This window comes from Anabrus simplex, chromosome 2, assembly GCF_040414725.1.
Source record: "Anabrus simplex isolate iqAnaSimp1 chromosome 2, ASM4041472v1, whole genome shotgun sequence".
NCBI lineage: Eukaryota > Metazoa > Arthropoda > Insecta > Orthoptera > Tettigoniidae > Anabrus > Anabrus simplex.
This window is the reverse complement of record NC_090266.1, coordinates 336,188,151-336,208,989: the sequence shown is the minus strand read 5'-3', so window position 1 is coordinate 336,208,989 and position 20,839 is coordinate 336,188,151. Positions and strand designations below refer to the sequence as shown.

The window sequence follows — 20,839 nt, the reverse complement described above, 5'->3', positions numbered from 1 at the left end:
AGTTGGGAGAAGATCAATTTGGCTTCAGAAGAAATGTAGGAACACGTGAAGCAATCCTGACTTTACGTCTGATCTTAGAGGATCGAATCAAGAAGGACAAGCCCACTTACATGGCATTCGTAGATCTAGAAAAGGCATTCGATAATGTTGATTGGACCAAGCTATTTATGATTCTGAAGATGATAGGGATCAGATACCAAGAACGAAGAATTATCTACAATCTGTATAAAAATCAGTCTGCAGTGATAAGAATCGAGGGCTTTGAAAAAGAAGCAGCAATCCAGAAAGGAGTGAGGCAAGGCTGCAGTTTGTCCCCTCTCCTTTTCAATGTTTACATAGAACAGGCAGTAAAAGAAATCAAAGAGAAATTTGGAAAGGGAATCACAGTCCAAGGAGAGGAAATCAAAACCTTGAGATTTGCCGATGATATTGTTATTCTATCTGAGACTGCAGAAGATCTCGAGAAGTTGCTGAATGGTATGGATGAAGTCTTGGGTAAGGAGTACAAGATAAAAATAAATAAGTCCAAAACAAAAGTAATGGAGTGCAGTCGAACGAAGGCAGGTGATGTAGGAAATATTAGATTAGGAAACGAAGTCTTAAAGGAAGTAGATGAATATTGTTACTTGGGTAGTAAAATAACTAATGATGGCAGAAGTAAGGAAGACATAAAATGCAGACTAGCACAAGCAAGGAAGAGCTTTCTTAAGAAAAGAAATTTGCTCACTTCAAGCATCGATATCGGAATTAGAAAGATGTTTTTGAAGACTTTCGTGTGGAGCGTGGCATTGTATGGAAGTGAAACATGGACAATAACTAGCTCAGAAAGAAAGAGAATAGAAGCTTTTGAAATGTGGTGTTACAGAAGAATGCTGAAGGTGAGATGGATAGATCGAATCACGAATGAAAAGATACTGAATCGAATTGGTGAGAGGAGATCCATTTGGCTAAATTTGACGAGAAGAAGAGTTAGAATGATAGAACACATCTTAAGACACCCAGGACTTGTTCAGTTGGTTTTTGAAGGAAGTGTAGGTGGTAAGAACGGTAGGGGCAGACCAAGGTATGAATATGACAAGCAGATTAGAGCAGATGTAGGATGCAATAGTTACGTAGAAATGAAAAGGTTAGCACAGGATAGGGTGGCATGGAGAGCTGCATCAAACCAGTCTATGGACTGATGACTCAAACAACACAAAGTAATGTTTTAAAATGATGTATCTGCTATTTTGACAAATGATGTTAAGTGATACGTTCAGCAGCTGAAGATGATCACCAGTAAGATCGAAAGTAGTCCTGCGATTGTAATGAATTTTTAAATTTAAATACATACACATGTAATTATAACAAGTATTGATTTGGTGGAGATACCCAACCGCATAATTGTAAACTGTCCAACTATCAGTACAGACATGAAACTTATAACAGATGTTCATTATGTGGCATTTATTACTGTTTATTTTTCTATCAAACAATATTTATATTTTGGGAATAACAGAAAATAAATATGGTATATTTATAAGGCTCGGTGCAGAAATCACAAATAATCCTCAAATTCTTCTGACTTCCTCAAACCGTATGAAACTGATATCCACACCAGCAAGAACACAAAACTATTAGTCGGAATGTCAAATTCTCACTGCATGAACGCCTGAAAAACAGCATGGAGAATAACATGTGCTCATGCGCCTAACAGTCTGGGGTAGTTTCCGACTGCTGTACAAACAAAGCTTATGTATAAAAACCAACTAGTATGAGGGTTGGCATCTGGTGAGTAATTATGAAACTTTATCAACAAGCCAACAGGTAACAATTTTATAAGTTAGCTGCTATTACACTGTGCAACGCAGCAAAGATTTATCAAGTCGACAAGTGTAAAAATCAATATTTATCAGGCAGATATCTTACCACTCTAGAAACCAGGCATAAGTGTTCCTCGGATATACAGCCCATTGGTGGACATAAATACAAGCCTTTATCACAGCTCAAACTCTACGAGGTGTGAGAACATCTCGAGATAACGGTAGGCGATTCCTTCAGCAGCTCTATAGCAAGAGTAGTTAGTGATGTGGGTCGTCGGAGTTTGGAACGAAATGGCCTTTCTAGCTCACACCACAGATGTTGAATATGATTAAGGGTGGGGCACTGAACTGGCCAGTCCCTTTCCACAACCTTACTGTCCACAAACCATCAAGAACAGATCCCTTTTCTGGCAGGGAGTATTGCAGAAGTGCAGTGATCATCTGCAAACTTCATTTCTACCTTAGGTAACATGTAGCAGATCAAAATGTCCTGATCTACTCCTGCCTTTAACATGCCTAACAGTATTACAACGGGATCAAGCCTCTTCCAAAACACCCCTATACTATCAACCTAATTCTGCCAAATTTCACTGTGGACACTGTAAAGGCTGGCATGAATCATTCGCCTGGTATTCATAACACACTAAAACCTCCCATCTGACAGCCACATGGTACAGCATGATTCATCACTCCAAATCACACATCTAAAATCATCCATGGATCAGGGGCAGTGTTCTTTACAGGACCTAACACGATGCTTAGCATTTAACGGCAAAATGTGCTTTATGGATGGATGTCTCAGCCTAGAACTCCAGTATTCATATTTAACAGAGCAGTGTGTGTACTAAGTTGGAGGAAATAATACAGTTAGCATTACCCGGAGATCTTGTGATGATAAACCTAGTCTGATATTATAATCTGTATCAGAAGGAAGAGATAAATAGTGAATAAGATCAATGGAATGCTCATGTTTTAATATAGAGAATTTTTCTCCTGAGGACTGGTTGTTCAACTGAATACTTGATAGAAATGGCCTGGTTAAATTGTTGAATCTTTTAAATCTACCAAGAAACATGACAGTAGACAATCAAACCATAACAAGTATGTTTGTCAGCTCTGAATCTGCTACTTAGCATGTCACATGTCTTGACTTATTTAGAAGTAATGAATGTCAACATTTTTCAGGTTCTGAAGGCCTATAGAGTGATCTATAATGTTTTGCCTACCTAAATAGGTTAACTGATCTGGAACAAATTTTTAGAGTCTTCAAACCAGAATTACGTATTCTACTACTACTGCATCCAAAAATGTTCCATTTCAGAATTGTCTGGGATTATTGATTGGTATAAGGGCAGTATGTAGGTCAATGACAAACCAAGAATACTATTTTTCTGGACACCAGCAGGTACACTCTATCAAATATAAATCTGTCCTGTATCCTAATGGTATTGTAGTAGTTTTAAAAGGGCCAATTCCTGGAAAGATGCACGATGCTGGAACATTACATGATTTTAACTTCTCCAAAATGAACACTGCAGTATTCTCTAATTGTGAGAAATTTGTGTTTTATGGAAATTCTGCATATCCACTTCAGGAGTTATTTCCAAGACCATATTCCAACCATAACTTAACTCCTGATCAAATTTTATTCAAAAGTGTCATGGAGTCATATGAGACAAAATGTGGAATAGGGTTTTGGGAAAATAAGTTTGCATTCCTTATTTCAGTAACAAAAAATTACAACCTCAGGATTAAAAAAAAAAGTAAGACAGAGCAGTTACTTTAACACTCTGTCATACAAGTTTATACTGCAGCTAAACAGGAATTATTTTTATATTTGACCACCACCCTAACTTGACATAATTTCAGGGTACGTGAAAGAAAATTTCTGGATATTTAATATACTAATATAGATTTAATTTAGTGCACTCTGATAATAATATTTTATAGCAAGTGTTAATTTCAGCAAACAATAAAATATAGTAATGATGGCTGATGCAAGAATGGCATTTAGCAAATATATATGCGTGTGTTTGTTTTTTATAGTGATGAATTTTAATCTCAAAAGGTTTGTTTTATTTATTAATTCACAGTGAGATTACTAACCCTCCCCATCAGGATCTGTTGAAACCTTTTAAGTTTCTTTGGGATGTAGGCTTCCCACCTAATGTATGCCAGAGGGATATGTAGTTCCTGCCATGCCAGGTACTGTGGTTTGATATGCTGGACACAGGGAGTGCATAAGTTGTCTCATTTATGTAGTTACTCTTTGACTAGCAAATCGCATGTTACCACATGGGAAATATATATCCCTTTGCTGCCTAAAGTTTCTTGCAGACTGTGACGTCTTGTAGTCAAAAAGATAGAAGCAATTTATCATAAAATGGAGTTAAGGAGAAGTCTAATCACCAACAATAGATTTTTGTAACATATATACAACTAATATTATGCTTTGGTTTTGCGCCTTGAATCACTGATGTTAACTGCCAAGTACGGATTTATGTTAGTTTATAAATTGTGATGTTTATAAATAAATTCAAGCGTCACAGATTACAACTTTGTGACTGTATCAGTATATTATATGTTTAGTTGTTTGTACAGTAAATGCAACATTTTGTTGTTCACTATCTTGGCCAAGTTATACCAACTTGAAGTCATGTACGTACGTGGTTTGAAAAGTTCTCAGAATGTACTAGAATTAAGTATCTTACCTCGGTGGAACTGCTTTTATTTTTCAACATAATCTCCCTGTAGACTAATGCATTTGGTCCAGCGATGTTCCAATGCCTTGATCCCATCTTGAAAATGAGATTCCTCCAGGCCTGCAAAATCTCTCTCCAATTCGGCTGTCAGTTCTTCCTTTGTAGAAAATCTCCGTCCACCGAGGAAAATTTTCAGCTTGGGGAATAGATGAAAGTCTGATGGGCCAAATCAGGTGAATAAGGTGGATGTGGCAACAATTCATCTTTTTCCTTGCTAAACCAGGCCTTTTTTCGCGTATCTCTTCCTGTAGTTGGTCTAGGAGGTTTGCATAGTATTGCCCCGTAATTGTTTGGCCAGTAGGAAGATAATCTATCAGCAGAATGCCTTTTGCATCCCAGAAAACTGAGGCCATGACCTTTCTGGCCGAACACACTGCATTTGCTTTCTTTGGTGGTGGTGAATTAGCATGTTTCCACTGCTTTGACTGCTGTTTTGTCTCTGGGGTATAGTAGTGGACCCAAGTTTCATCTGTAGTCACAAACCGGCGCAAAAAATCTTGTTGGTTGCACTGAAAACGGGCCAGACTTTGTTCGGACATTTCCAATCTGGTGCGTTTATTGTCCAATGTCAAGAGCCACGGCACCCATCTTGCGGATAATTCTTTCATACCCAATTCTTCGGTTAAAATACAATATACCCGTTCAGAAGACATCCCTACAGCTTCAGCAATCTCCCGCACTTTCATTTCACGATCCTCCATGACCATTTTATGCACTTTTGCGATAAATTCTGGGGTCATAACACTTTTTGGCCGTCCACTACGCGGATCATCATCCAAGCTCTCCCGACCAAATCTGAACTCGCTGGTCCACTTGGCAACAGTTGAAAATGAAGGAGCAGAGTCCCCCAGTGTGTTCTGAAAGTCGGCATGAATTTCCTTTGCTTTCATATCTTTCTTTACAAAGTATTTAATCACTGCTCGAATCTCAGTTTTTTCCATTGTCACAAATCACTACGCGGGAACAACAAAGAGTCGTCACTACCACACTCCTGCAGCTAGAGCACTGACGCGCCACGTGTTCACTCACAAAGGATGTGTGATTATTGAGCGGGAACCTCGTTGCTCTAGCACTGACATCTAGCGGTGATTCCGAGAACTTTTCAAACCGTCCTCGTATGCAGATTTTTCACATCAGTTCATGTTGGAGATCGATTCTACCTTTGACTTTATTTCAGCTACCATAGGTTAGCTATGCTTCGCTACGGTATTATACTGACATTTATATGTATTTGAATGCTTAACGTTTTATATATAATCCACTGAAATTCACGATCTGACTCGTATTCTGAGAGAATCCGCCAAAATTTCGCTACCTGATATAGATGTTGATTCTCATAGGGAACATGATATATTTGTCCTGAATGAGTAAATTTATAATACCAATATAATGGTCCGTTATTGGACACTATAAATTTTCCAGCTAACTCATTCTTGGTTGCCTGCGTTTCGCCCTCGTGTGCTAAGTTGGCTCTCAGTTAGTACTTAGCACACCTACCAAGACGCAAGGCTAGTGCATACCGTGGAGGCCACTGCATAGGCTACTTGAAGCCACCAGCAGTGCCAATGCACTATGGGAGACTATGTCTCACTTCCGAAAATTGATGCCTGCCTGGCCATCAGCTGATATAGATGTTGTAGATATTGGTATTATAAATTTACTCATTCACTGTATTCGTAGTCATTACCTGGCCAGGTCCCATTTCCAGCGCGGTCCGCACGTTTGGACGACGGTCCAGAACATTATTATTATTATTATTATTATTATTATTATTATTATTATTATTATTATGGTGGGTGATATTAGTTGAATTTAGGTTATTATTATCATTATCATTTATTTATTTATTTATTATTGATAATCTGGACCCCGCAGCAAGATACAAGACCACTACTGGGTGGTAAATTACATCTGCTGCCATTGTCATTGCTGACAATGTGGCGAGCACCATTGCCACACGTAGGCAAGTGCACGGGATTTCTGGCGATACAAATTATATATTTCCGTGCATTATCGACCTTATTATATAGGTGAACAAATGCACGGTCAATCTCATTCCTATCGTTTCTTTCAAATGTGTTTAAATTTTTATTTATATGCCAAGAGAATCTACTGTAATCTAACTTCAAGTTCCCCAAAGGAAAAGATGACTCTTGAAAACGAACCCAGGAAAGATTAAAAATGATCGGTTTATGATCAGAATTAAGTACATTATGAACAGCAAAATCAATCGGTCTCAACTCCCTGTTCACCCCACCACCGTTAAGTTGATTCCCCCCCACCAAAAAAAAGGCGTGTTTCTTTATGTTTAAAGGAGATTCCAAATACCAATGTTCACATCTGTTACCTTCAATTTTGAGATATAAATATCCCCACAAAAAGAATTAACTATTTTTTCACTTCCTGTCACACTCTCCCCCGTTAAGTGAATTTTCCGAAAAAATACTTGTTTCTTTATTAGTAACGGAACTTCTACATACCAACTATCACGACTGCAACATCTTCAGTTTTTGAGATATTTGCCATAAAAGGAATTCAACTACTTCTCACCCCCACCCCGCAAGATGATTTTCCCCCAAAAATGCATTTTTCTTTGTTTTTAAAGCAGATCCAAATACCACTTTTCACGTCTGTAACAACTTTAATTTTTATTAGATGTAAGTATCCTCATACAATTCAATCAATTAATTTTGCAAATCTTTCACCCCCACTTCATTGGATTTTCCAGAATCAAAGGAATATGTGTTTCTTTACTTTTAAATCAGATTCCAAATACCAATTTCCATGTCCGCAACATCTTTTGTTTTTGAGATAATAGTATCTTCATACAAATAATTCAACTAATTTTTCAGTTCTGCCCCCCACCCTTTAAGTGGATTTCCGAAAGCAAAAAACACATATTTCTTTTTTTTTTAAAGGAGATTCCAAATCCCAATTTTCACGTCTGTAACATCTCCAGTTTTAAGATATCAGTATCCTAATGAAAAGAATTCAACCCCATATTCAGTCATTTTTACCCCCACCTAAGAGGTTTTTCCGAAACAAAAATACATGTTTCTTTATTTTTAATAGAGATTAAAAATACCATTTTTCACTTCTGTAACATGTTAAGTTTTTGAGATACAGTGTAGACATGCTCATTTTAAAATTTCACCCCCTTTTTTCTTCCCCTTAAGTGGAGTTTCCAAAAACAAATCACCTGTGTTTCTTGTCTTTTACAGGCTATTCCATATACCAATTTTTACGTCTGTAACATTTTACGTTTCTGAGACCTCATTAGAAGCTTTCCACCCTATTTTCACCCCTCCTAGTGGGGTTTTCCAAAAACAAAACAATACGTGTTTCTTTATTTTTAAAGGAGATTCTAAATACCAATTTTTACATCTGTAAACTTTTAAAGTTTTGAGATACAGATACACTCGTTTTAAAATATCTAAAAATTCACCCCATTTGTCACTCCATTTACCCCATTAATTGGATTTTCCAAAAAGAAAATAATATGTGTTTCCTTATTTTTAAAGGAGATTCTAAATACCAACTTTTACATCTGTAAACTTTTAAAGTTTTGAGATACAGATACACTCATTTTAAAATTTCTAAAAATTCACCCCATTTGTCACTCCTATTTAACCCCCATTAATTGGATTTTCCAAAAACAAAAAATTATGCGTTTCTTTATTTTTAAAGGAGATCCCAAATACCAATTTTCAGATCTGTAATATCTTCAGTTTCTGAGATATAAGTATCCTCATCAGAGACATTCAACACTTTATTCACCCTTTTTCACGCCTCCTAGTGGGATTTACCGTAAACAAAAAATGTGTTTCTTTATTTTTAAAGGAGACTGTAAATACCAATTTTTACATCTGTAAACTTTTTAACTTTTGAGATATAGATTCACTCATTTTTTAAATTCACCTTCCCCCCCCCCCTTTTTACACCCTTAGTGACGGAATATCCAAAAATCCTCCCTTAGCGAGCACCTACATTGTAATATAAATGTATCCTCAAAATTTCATTTCTTTATGTCCAGTAGCGATGATGAGTCAGTCAGTCAGTCAGTCAGTCAGTCAGGACATGTTCTTTTATATATATAGATTGTAGCTATAGCTTGTGTATAAAGTGACTGTTAAGCTATTTGTGAGAAATACTATGTATTTTACTCAGTGGAAAATTATCCCAATGAACACACCGAGAAAGTCAGCTGTTGGGAAGTGGTAGTGGGATAAAATGTATCACTAAATGAACAGAATTTTGAAAAATAAGTTTTGTAAAATGAACATATGGGTATGATGGTCTCTTGCATCTGATTCTAAACACATAATAAAATTGACATTTTTCAGTCCCCCAGTCGTTTGCAACGTAAAGGATCAATTATTAATACAGATAAGATTTTTATGCAAACTATTGTTTTTGTACAAGTTTTTTGCATAGTTCAAACTCAGTAGGTATTCATTTCATGACTCTCTGGTTCTAGATATACGTAGTTCTTTTATTTAGTGCATGTTTCAGCCTTGTTTTAGGCAGATCAATGCATAATGCATGTTTTAAGTTTATTTCACGTAAATAGAGCATGTATGGGAGTATTTTAGTTTAAGTGCATATTTTACTGTTATGTTTAGCCAGTCACAGCATTCTGCCACACTTCACAACTTTTGCTATTCACAATCTTTTGTGTTTTTGGGTCTGATTATGCCATTTGGAGATAACAATATATTTTTGACAATGTCTGATGTTCCTCTACAGCAAGCAGGCAGAAAACGAAGAATGGCTTGCATTTAATGTTCTGTTGTGAAGGGAATTTGGAGTTTTCCAAACCTCATTGGTTCATTAATTGTCCCGAGTATTCAACTCTGGATGTTGTTGCTGTCTTCAAGTGCTATGTATACCAGACAGATCTATGACAGGTATAGGGAATTTGAGAAGGTAATTTTGTGGTAGGTTTATTTCCAAGCTCACAATAGGTGCAATTTTCATTCCTGATCAATAGTGTGTGTTAGAAAGAGTCAGGAATCCTATCAAACCTTTTCTTTGGTGAAGTGAAATTACTAATCACCCCTCTAACCCTCAATTGTCCTATATAGAATATACCATTCCCCTTCCCCTTTCACTCATAATTCTTGAGCTGAGAGCCACAGAGCAAGTGAAAAAATGCAGCAGAGACCTTGTTACAGAAGTCCATAGGTGTACCTATTCAGTGTCTCAAGTGTTGCTATGCCTTCAGGTAAATCATCAAGAGGTGATCATCTTATACAGTGGATTTAAGGAAAAGAATTCATTAGGATGGACAGGGCAGCAGTTTATTGCAATTGCTGCAATAAAGATATAAGCATTTTTATTACATTTTAGTGCAATTTTTGCATATTGCAATCTCCAGTCACTTAATTCTACACACTGGCACTTGATTTCCTTAGTTGGAGATAGCTCTTGCAAAAAGCATGTCAATTATTTTTGTAACAGCCATTCATCAGAGAAATTTTACATTTCGAATATGGAAACAAACACTAGGCACTGTATGTTTGCAGGTTAAATGCTCAATAACATTACAAACAGACCAGCATGTCACTTCTGTTTTGCATGTGGGTAAAAACACAAAAAAGAAAGTTGTGCACTTCACAAGAGGTCCAAATGTCCATCACTACTCCAACACCTAAGAAATGTTTATGGATTTATGTGCTGCATTGCTTGGAGCTAACATATCACTAGAGAAACTGAGCAATGCAGCACTAAAAGGGTCCCTGGAGAAATATACCAAGAACACTGTCCTACATCCCTCAGCCATGTGAAAAAATTTCTTCCAATATTATATGCAAAGGTATGTATTGTCTCCTTCAAATTTGGCCTATAATGAATATTTTGTTATAAATGGTAAATGGATGGTATCATTCTTTCATTGAGTGTAATATGTTACAAGTTTATTCTGACCCAGCCGTGTCTTCGCGCAGAGAACCGGTTTGAACAGGTAGGGTGGACAGTGTATTGATTTTTCAATCGACCGGCTCGTCGTAGTCATGTGACCAGCCAGGAATTTCTCAAGGCCGCTCCAATTGATAGCACGTGGCAAGTGTTCTCGAAGTAATACTTTCTCGAATTATGAGAACCTATCAGGTGAAAGTACGATATCCAATTACGAGGCAATGTAAGGCTACACCTCCAAGTGTAAATGCATAAATACCTGTGCTTTAGGAATAAACGCTCTCTTCTACTTCGACATGAATTTCTATTGCAACGTTCTCCGAGTGAAGCAGATTTTCGAGGACAAGTTAGTATTATTCTACGATAATTTCCATGTGGTCGTGTGTGTGATCACATTCTAAAACTTGTGTGTCAGTTTTAGTTCTCATCGAGGCAAGAAGGAAGGGGACCTTTACATACATAATTATCTCCGCGTACTGAGCTCGATAGCTGCAGTCGCTTAAGTGCGGCCAGTATCCAGTAATCGGGAGATAGTGGGTTCGAGCCCCACTGTCGGCAGCCCTGAAGATGGTTTTCCGTGGTTTCCCATTTTCACACCAGGCAAATGCCGGGGCTGTACCTCAGTTAAGGCCACGGCCGCTTCCTTCCACTTCCTAGGCCTCTCCTATCCCGTCGTCACCATAAGACCTATCTGTGTCGGTGCGACGTAAAGCAAATAGCAAAAAAAAAAATATATTATCTCCGCCAGAATGTCTCGCCCATCTTCTGGAAGAGCGATCTATGTGAATTTGGAAATGGACTTTGCTGTCAACATGCAGTGTTAAAAATGTAGGCACCATCTGACATGGGGGAGATAATGACTGAACGCCGATTACCATGTAAGCAGATCACCATGTGAGCAGATTCCTTCATCGACGGCGAGATCCAATTTCATCAGAAATTTAAGTACTTTTATGTTCATCTTTGTAGAAGCAGTACAATCCTATTCATTAATGATAGTATTTCTGTTAGATTTGAGCCTTTTGGCAATACTTGCATCCTTCTTCCTTAAGGGGTAATGGTAGTGTTGTTACATTGTGTGTGAATGATTTGTTGGACTCTATTAGCACAGTTAGTCAGTGAATGTCTTCTAATATTGTTCTAAATACCCCTCTGAATGCTTAGAATGCTATTTAAAAACCCTAGACCTCACTGATAAAAGATAATTTTATGTGAGATTAATTTCAAATGTGTGAACTCATGTATGGGACAAAATTACGTTGTACCTGATATGTTAAATTTTAGAGTATATTTCACCTTACGCATTTCAATGGATTTATGCAAGGTAGTGTCATCAGTTTCAGTGACGAATTCAGATTTTTGGCAGAATTAATAATCACCACTAATAATAATAATAATAATAATAATAATAATAAAGTTGAAGGTCGGGTTAAACTGAAATTTAATGGTCATAAATGGTGAATGTTATTTGTTATTATTGTGTTATGTTTGATGTGTGCTTTATTAGTGGATTATGAGCCTGGAATACGGCAGATCCTGAGGGATTAATTGTGTAATTTTATTTGGTGAAGCGTGTGTCTAGAGAACCATGCCTTCTGTGAATTTTAGAGCACGTGTTAAATAATGTGGATGAGATTTAGGAGTAATAATAGTTTATCGCGACTCATGAACCACATGTCTGATGACATTAACGTTTGACCAATATTTATGTGCGTGGTATTTGTCGACCAATTCTTCTGAATATTAAATCGCTGATTTTCTAGATGATCAACGTTGTGATAACTCCGCTATTTTTCTTTCAAGGGATTGCCCAGATTCAATCACATTTCTATGAGTGTCGAGTGCTACGATTTATCAGATACCATCATCTGAATATTCCAGGGATAGGAAAATAAAAATCAAAACTTAAATTTAAACTCCAGAATCCGATTGTAAAATATGTAAATAATAATCGTGTCTCATTTGTGTGAGTGTGGAATGAGTGCAGTAGTTAGTGATTTTTTTCTGTGCTTTATTGAAATGTGGTTCTGACCTGGCCACGTGTTCATCATGTTGGGCCCAGGTTATTTCAGCGTTGTTTGTGATGACTTATTTTGATACGATTAATACCTTTAGTAAATTATATTTAAATTTTACGTAGAGTTGACATTAACGTACCAGTCAAAAATGAATAGGTGCGCATTATTTCAAAATCGTATGAGCAAAGTACCAAAATTGTAAATCTTGTAAAATTTATTTTCAAGGCATCGAGTAACATAAATTAATTAATGTTATACATTATTCAAAGCAGTTTAAAAGGATTTTTGTGGAAATAATAATTCTTGTGAATGTAATTAATTTTGTAAGGTCTTGAATAGACATGATTAAGTAAAATTACGTTAATGGAAATATTTTCAAAAATGTAGTTCAGTGGAATTCACACCAGAAAGTCGAAATAATATTAATAGAATTTATCCATGAAGAAGAAAGATAATGATGTAATATTTATGATAATATGTGCAAAGTTTAATGATGCCATTATCAATTAATTTTCTTCATTAAATTAGAATTTATGAATTTTCTTGTGTAAAGGTAAATGCGATCACGATAGCCTAGGATAGTTTGTGATGCATTGGGATAGCTTATTGTTGTTAAATTTTCTTATTTGCTGATAATCCAACCAGTGTTAAGAGGAGGTTCTGCCACAATTTTTATTTTTATTCAAGCCAGATGTGGGCTAATTGTTATTTTATTTACACTGCAGTAAAATGCAGGCTTCGTTATGGTTGGAGAAGGAAGATATAGCGTATCAGACAACCTTTGGAAAAGAAATCAGAACCATTATCAGCAAGATTAAATTATTAAATTTTGTTATTTGTGTTATATGAAGTGCTAGTTGTAATAAATGTCAAACCTATTGTTTTAAGTGTGTGTTTTTCAATTGTCATCAGTCCTTAAGTCTTACCTGCCCTTTCAAAATAAGCAAAGCCTCACAGCGAATGGTCCACGTCTGGGACTCTCAACATATTTTTAGAAACGTTATTTGAAAAAGAGAAACCATTTTCTTGTAGCCTATTACTAAAATAAAAATCCCCTGAAAACCATCAGAAGTAGTTAGTGGGACGTAAAGACAAGAACATTATTATTGAAATAAAAATTGTAGAATCCAAGCTTAGGTTTATTAAATAAATTTTAAAATTTTGCTTATCAGGCCATGGAGGAAATTTGCAAGGATCTTGGATATTCAAATATATAGACATCTGTTTATGCAATAACCAGTCCTATGGGTTGATATGCCACAAATCTGACTGATGGCAAGTTACGTGTAGATGAACCTGCAAGCCCTCATCTTGTGTGCAGTAAATTTTTGCAACATCCAATGATTGGACAATTGCAAACGTCTTTGAAGATGTATTGCTTAAGTGACAACTTTTAAAAACAGAATGTAAACTTTTCTTTTCACTTTAAAATTTATTTAATTCTGTAACTCCTATTTTCATTACAGGTAACTTGTGGCCAAATTTAAATAGGGATAGAATTCTCCAGCTTTTGAGTGATTCGCTGAATATATGATGGCAGCTGAGAAAGCAATTAAGATATTCTACCCCAACTTAAAACATATTACATGTCTGGTTCATGTATTGCACTGTGTAGCAGAAGCAATGCAGAGTACAAAAATGTGAAGAGTTTAATCTTATCCACAGAGAAGGTATAATAGCTTATATTGTGCATCAAGTTTTCCATAATTCCTTGAGAGAGAGAGAGAGAGAGAGAGAGAGAGAGAGTCTCTCTCTAACCCTTATCCAGTTGATCGGGTATGAAGCAAGATGAATCTTTGTAGAGAGTTTTTATGACTGGATGCCCTTCATGATGTCAACCTTATGAAAGGAGTTAGTGAGCTCTAAATGAATTACATAATATATGGTAGTAGAAAGAGAGAGAGAGGATGAAGCCCGGTGCTGGCACATATACTCCTGTCGAATAGCACCAAGGGGTCTGCTCAAAGGTTAACATTCCCATTTGATGGACAAATCACCATCAACAGTGTGTCATATGTCCTCACTCCATATGAACACTATGGAGAGGTTTGGAATTGAATGAAACCTTTTTGAACACAATCTAGTGATTAGAAATTGTATTGCACAATATAAACTTCATCATGATCTGTATTGACAAACATTCACATTAATAAATCATACATAACGAAGTCAGAAGCCACAGGTCTACCATTTGCTTATTCATTGGTAACTGTGGACGACTTAAAAATGTCCCCGAGTCTGTCCATGGGAGTGTAGGCAAGCCTTGAAGAACAAGCTACAGAACGTGATTGATTCAAACCTAAGACTTCCAATTCATGTGTTCACTTGAGAAAATTTTCAGTGGTAAAAATGTAGCTAATGACTATAAAGAAAAACCTGACTTGACACTGTCTCATATCTTGTTGCTTAAGTTTGCGTCTATCACTTCCTGTTATGTGGAAAAAAATATTTTTGCATACAAATATATTCTTTCCAATAAATGTAGGAATTTGACTGAAGTAAATTTGGAAGTGTCCCCCATAAGTCCAACCCCTCGTCCGCGTCGTGGGGGACGGGCAACGATATGAAGTAGGGGATAGCCTGTAAGGGCAAAGTACAGTGGGGACCTTAATTGCCCCAGGACCGCTACGATAGCTGTGAAGGTCTTCCAGGAACCCTGAAGAGTAACTGGTAAAAGGGCTCCGGTGAAGTCCATAACGGCAGCTGAGGCAGAGAAAGAGACCTTTGGTACGCCAAAGCTGGCGGAGGAGACAACCCTCCCTCTTGGGGTTAAATGAAGAGGGAAACCACCGCCTTGTGGTGAAGAGGGATCTTCAAAGGATAAGGGAGACAACCCCAAACAGTAAACAGCATGCCTGGAGGCCTCAGGTGGCAGCCCCACTACCAGGCTCAGGTGCTGTGGGCCAATAACTCGCACAACCTTAAATTAAAACATTACAGAAATATCAACAAAGAGAAACCGGACTCATCTAAAGATGATGACCTTCGGCTTGAAAAACGTAACAAAAATCGGATTATGGAATGTGAGAACTCAGCGGGAAAGTGGAAGGCTACGACAGGCAGTGGCATGTATGAAGAGCTATGGCCTGAACAAGTTAGGATTAAGTAAGGTGAGATAGTATGAGCTTGGGGAATTGACCACCCATGATTGCTATTTGCTTTACGTCACACCGACACAGATAGGTCTTATGGCGACGATGAGTGAGGAAAGGCCTAGGAATTGGAAGGAAGCGGCCGTGGCCTTAATTAAGGTACAGCCCCAGTATTTGCCTGGTGTGAAAATGGGAAACCACGGAAAACCATATTCAGGGCTGCCGACAGTGGGGCTCGAACCCACTATATCCCGATTACTGGATACTGGCCGCACTTAAGCGACTGCAGCTATCGAGCTCGGTACCCATGATTGAGCTACATTTATATATTCTGGAAGACCTGAGGGCAATGGAGTGAATTGTGAAGGTGTGGATATATTGATGGACAAGGAGGCTAAGAGGAGCCTTATGGAGTGGTATCCAGTGTCGGTAAGGATAATTGTGACACATTTCAAGACCAATATCAGAAATGTTGTGATGATAGTGAGACAGCAAAGGAAGAAGACTAAGAGGCATTTTATATGCATCTAAATAGCACATTTAACAAAGAGAAGAGGAAGGATATTATTATAGTTGGAGGAGATTTGAATGCAAAAGTGGGCCAGGATAATGAAGGACTTGAGCACATCGTAGGAAGGCATGGCCTAGGAGAACGAAATGAGAATGGACAGCTCTATATGGACTTCTGCGCCAGCCATGTTCTGGTTATTGGTGGTACGGTATTCCCACATAAAGATTGCCATAAAGTGACCTGGGTATCACCGGATCATAGGACAGAGAATCAGATAGATCATGTGGCAATTGGATGAAGGTGGAGGCGTTGGATGTGAGGAACAAGAGAGATGCAGACATCGATAGTGATCATCATCTTGTTGTGGCTAGGATGTAGATCCAGGCACAGAAAAGGAGGACAGAACAATAAAGAATCGGTATGATGTTGGAAAGCTAAAGGATGACAGTAAGGTAGAATGACGTCCTCAGGATAGAACTAAAGAATCTATTTCAAGCACTCACTGAGGTGGAGGATGAAACTGTTGAGGAAAAATGGGTGAAGATTAAATATGTCTTTACAGTAAGTGAAAATATCCTGGGTTTTAAGGACAAGAGGAAAAAAGACTGGATGACCGAACAGACATGGGAAATCATTAGAGAGAGAGGAGAGAGATAAAGGAGGCAATGAACACAGGTAAGACACGAGCAAGAAAGGCAGAACTGCAATCAGAATACGCTGCAAAGATTAGGGAATTAGAGAGAATCAATCAATCAATACTGATCTGCATTTAGGACAGTCGCCCAGGTGGCAGATTCCCTATATGTTGCTTTCCTAGCCTTTTCCTAAATGATTTCAAAGAAATTGGAAATTTATTGAACATCTCCCTTGGTAAGTTATTCCAATCCCTAACTCCCCTTCCTATAAATGAATATTTGCCCCAGTTTGCCCTCTTGAATTCCAACTTTATCTACATATTGCGATCTTTCCTACTTTTATAAACGCCATTCAAACTTATTCGTCTACTAATGTCATTCCACGCCATCTCTCCGCTGACAGCTCGGAACATACCACTTGGTCGAGCAGCTCTTCTTCTTTCTCTCAATTCTTCCCAACCCAAACATTGCAACATTTTTGTAACGCTACTCTTTTGTCGGAAATCACCCAGAACTAATCGAGCTGCTTTTCTTTGGATTTTTTGCAGTTCTTGAATCAGGTAATCCTGGTGAGGGTCCCATACATTGGAACCATACTGTAGTTGGGGTCTTACCAGAGACTTTTATGCACTCTCCTTTACATCCTTACTACAACCCCTAAACACCCTCATAACCATGTGCAGAGATCTGTACCCTTTATTTACAATCCCATTTACGTGATTACCCCAATGAAGGTCTTTCCTTATATTAACACCTAGATACTTACAATGATCCCCATAAGGAACTTCCACCCCATCAACGCAGTAATTAAAAATGAGAGGACTTTTCCTATTTGTGAAACTCACAACCTGACTTTTAACCCCGTTTATCAACATACCATTGCCTGCTGTCCATCTCACAACATTTTCGAGGTCACGTTGCAGTTGCTCACAATCTTGTAACTTATTTATCACTCTACAGAGAATAACATCATCCGCAAAAAGCCTTACCTCCGATTCCACTCCTTTACTCATATCATTTATATATATATATAAGAAAACAAAAAGGTCCGATAATACTGCCTTGAGGAATTCCCCTCTTAATTATTACAGGGTCAGATAAAGCTTCACCTACTCTAATTCTCTCAGATCTATTTTCTAGAAATATAGCAACCCATTCAGTCACTCTTTTGTCTAGTCCAATTGCACTCATTTTTGCCAGTAGTCTCCCATGATCCACCCTACCAAATGCTTTAGACAGGTCAATCGCGATACAGTCCATTTGACCTCCAGAATCCAAGATATCTGCTATATCTTGCTGGAATCCTACAAGTTGAGCTTCAGTGGAATAACCTTTCCTAAAACCGAATTGCCTTCTATCGAACCAGTTAATAACTTCACAAACATGTCTAATATAATCAGAAAGAATGCCTTCCCAAAGCTTACATACAATGCATGTCAAACTTACTGGCCTGTAATTTTCAGTTTTATGTCTATCACCCTATCCTTTATACACAGGGGCTACTATAGCAACTCTACATTCATCTGGTATAGCTCCTCCGACCAAACAATAATCAAATAAGTACTTCAGATATGGTACTATATCCCATCCCATTGTCTTTAGTATATCCCCAGAAATCTGATCAATTCCAGCCGCTTTTCTAGTTTTCAACTTTTGTATCTTATTGTAAATGTCATTGTTATCATATGTAAATTTTATTACTTCTTTGGCCTTAGTCTCCTCCTCTATCTCGACATCATCCTTGTATTACAAGTGATGAAAATCATTTTTCGTCCGTATTGAAAGTTTCATAAACTGTATATAGGATAATATTTTTTGTTTATTTCCACCTATTCAATACATTACAAGATGTTGGCATTTACTTTAAAACATTATTCAGATGAGACATGTTTCGCCTCCTACTGTGAGGCATCCTCAGTCATTATCAAAAACCTTATTATTTTACCAGGCATCTGGTTAAAGATATTCAAAAATGTGTTTGATGATTATAAGAGAGGTAAGATTTACGTTTGTTATAAACATGTTCATGAAGTAACTAAAAATCTAATATATTGATAAAAACATATGTAGTTCTTTGTTGAATAGGACTTGTTTGATTGTACTATAGTAAAAGAAGGTGGCTTGAAGCCGTAGTCATTAATAGATGTCTAATACATAGTGGAAGGCATAAAATATCAGTTCTATGAGAATATACATTACATTCAATTGATACTAAAAACTAGTGGATTCATAGGTAGTACATATAAAATGTTCAATGAAATAACTAAAGATCTAATAAAATGATAAACACATATGTAGTTCTTTGTTGATTAGGACGTCGTATGATTGTACGGCTTAAAGCCGTAGTCATTAATAGATGTCTAATACATAGTGGAAGGCATATGAAATCAGTTCAATGAGAATATATAATACAATCAATTGATACATAAAAACTGGTAGATTCATAAGCAGTACATTTAAAAATGAAGGCGTCATGTGACTATAAATGACAGTTGATGGCTTAAAGCCGTAGTCAAGGTTTAAAGTATAGGTCAATAACTGCTAATATATGGTAAAAAGATGTAAGTCAAAATATAAAGCTTAGTATAAAAAATATGAAGGAAAAACATTCCAATTGCTTGACAAAAGTTACTTGACGTTGGCATGCATTTGTCCGTGATATTTATTGGTCAACAGTTCGTAGGTTATTTTAGATTTATTCGGCAAGATTGCGTTGACAAGAAGTTCACCAGATGTTTATAGTTGGCCTAATTTGTATTAAGTCATCAAGAAAGTTGCAGAGATGATGATGGGTGGAAATTCTCAACGTTGATTTGGTTTTTTGACGTGAAGGTTGGAGAGCTGTTGTGTTCTTCTTCGATGACAATATATTTTATAAAACGTTGATTTTAATAATTTATACTATTGAAGAGTATTATGGAAGTTTGATGAGGCTGTTGAATTATTGTTGTTATAGATTGGTTCTGAAATGAAGAAAAAACTGTAGTTAATTTTGACGAGAATGAAAGAAAACATGGGAAGGTTTTGTTTAAGTGTTGTTAGTGAGAAAATGTTGGTGCTTACCTATGGCGTTGTAGGCCCGTTTGACAAGCTGTGTGAGGCGCTATTAGGATAATAATGGTCACTAACGGTTTTTACTCCTTGTGTTGTACGTATGTCGTCTGGCCAGAGGGGGATGGGTAGGAGGGGGCGGAGTTGTAGGCTTGTGATTCGTGAACGGGAGGGAGTTGTGAATAGTAGGGGAAGCGGAGGGGCGTGTATCATTTATTGGTTTATGAATGGCGCGTGGAGGGGAATTACGTAAGATGGGAGGGGGAGGGGGGTATGATGTATTTGTTGACGTAGGGGTGTTTGTTGATACTGTTTTGAAAATATTAAAAAAACTTTTTGTCCTGAAGGTTTACATTATTGAATAATGTTACTATTTGGTCATATAAGGGGCTTCTATTGTCTATTGGATCATTTAAATTCTTATTAGCATTGAATTTTTGGTCCAAAAATATGTATAAATTTTCGAATTTGGTCATAAGTCTACCTTTTTTTATTGTTTTTAAAATTTGAAGGTCCTGTTCAATTGTGGTAAAGTTGTGCCCCGTTTCTTTCATGTGATTGCTCATTGCTGAGTGTTTATTATGTTTCTGAGCATTGAAATGTTCTGTGTACCTAGTTATGAAGCTTCTTCCTGTTTGTCCGATGTATGAGCTGAGGCACTCATTACATTTTAATCTATAGATACCGGAGCCTGAGTATTTATTATTTTCTGAATTTATTGTATTATGGTTGAAGAACATTTTTTGGTTTGAATTTTGAGTTTTGAAAGCTATTTTGATCTCTTGATTTTTTAAGGTGTTGGTTTTTTGGTGTATGTAAAGGTTGCAAACTTTGATTTTTCATTTTTTATTGGGGAGAGGTTTGTGGATAGTTTCAATTTAACTTTATTAATTAGTTTGTCTATGATAGAGGGATTATATCCATTAAAAGTGGCTATTTCTTTTATTGTATTTATTTCTTTTTTAAAATTGGTTGCTGAAAGGGGAATTTTTAAAGCTCTGTACACCATACTATAAAATGAGGACTGTTTGTGTGATTGTGGATGAAGGGAA

At 37.0% G+C, this 20,839-nt stretch overlaps 1 protein-coding gene across 4 annotated transcripts in view; it reads right to left on the bottom strand.

The window, feature by feature from the left end:
* LOC136864120 (oxysterol-binding protein-related protein 11) overlaps positions 1-20,839 on the bottom strand; it is a 353,345-nt gene that overhangs the window by 294,209 nt on the left and 38,297 nt on the right. The gene's annotated exons all lie outside the window — the stretch shown is intronic.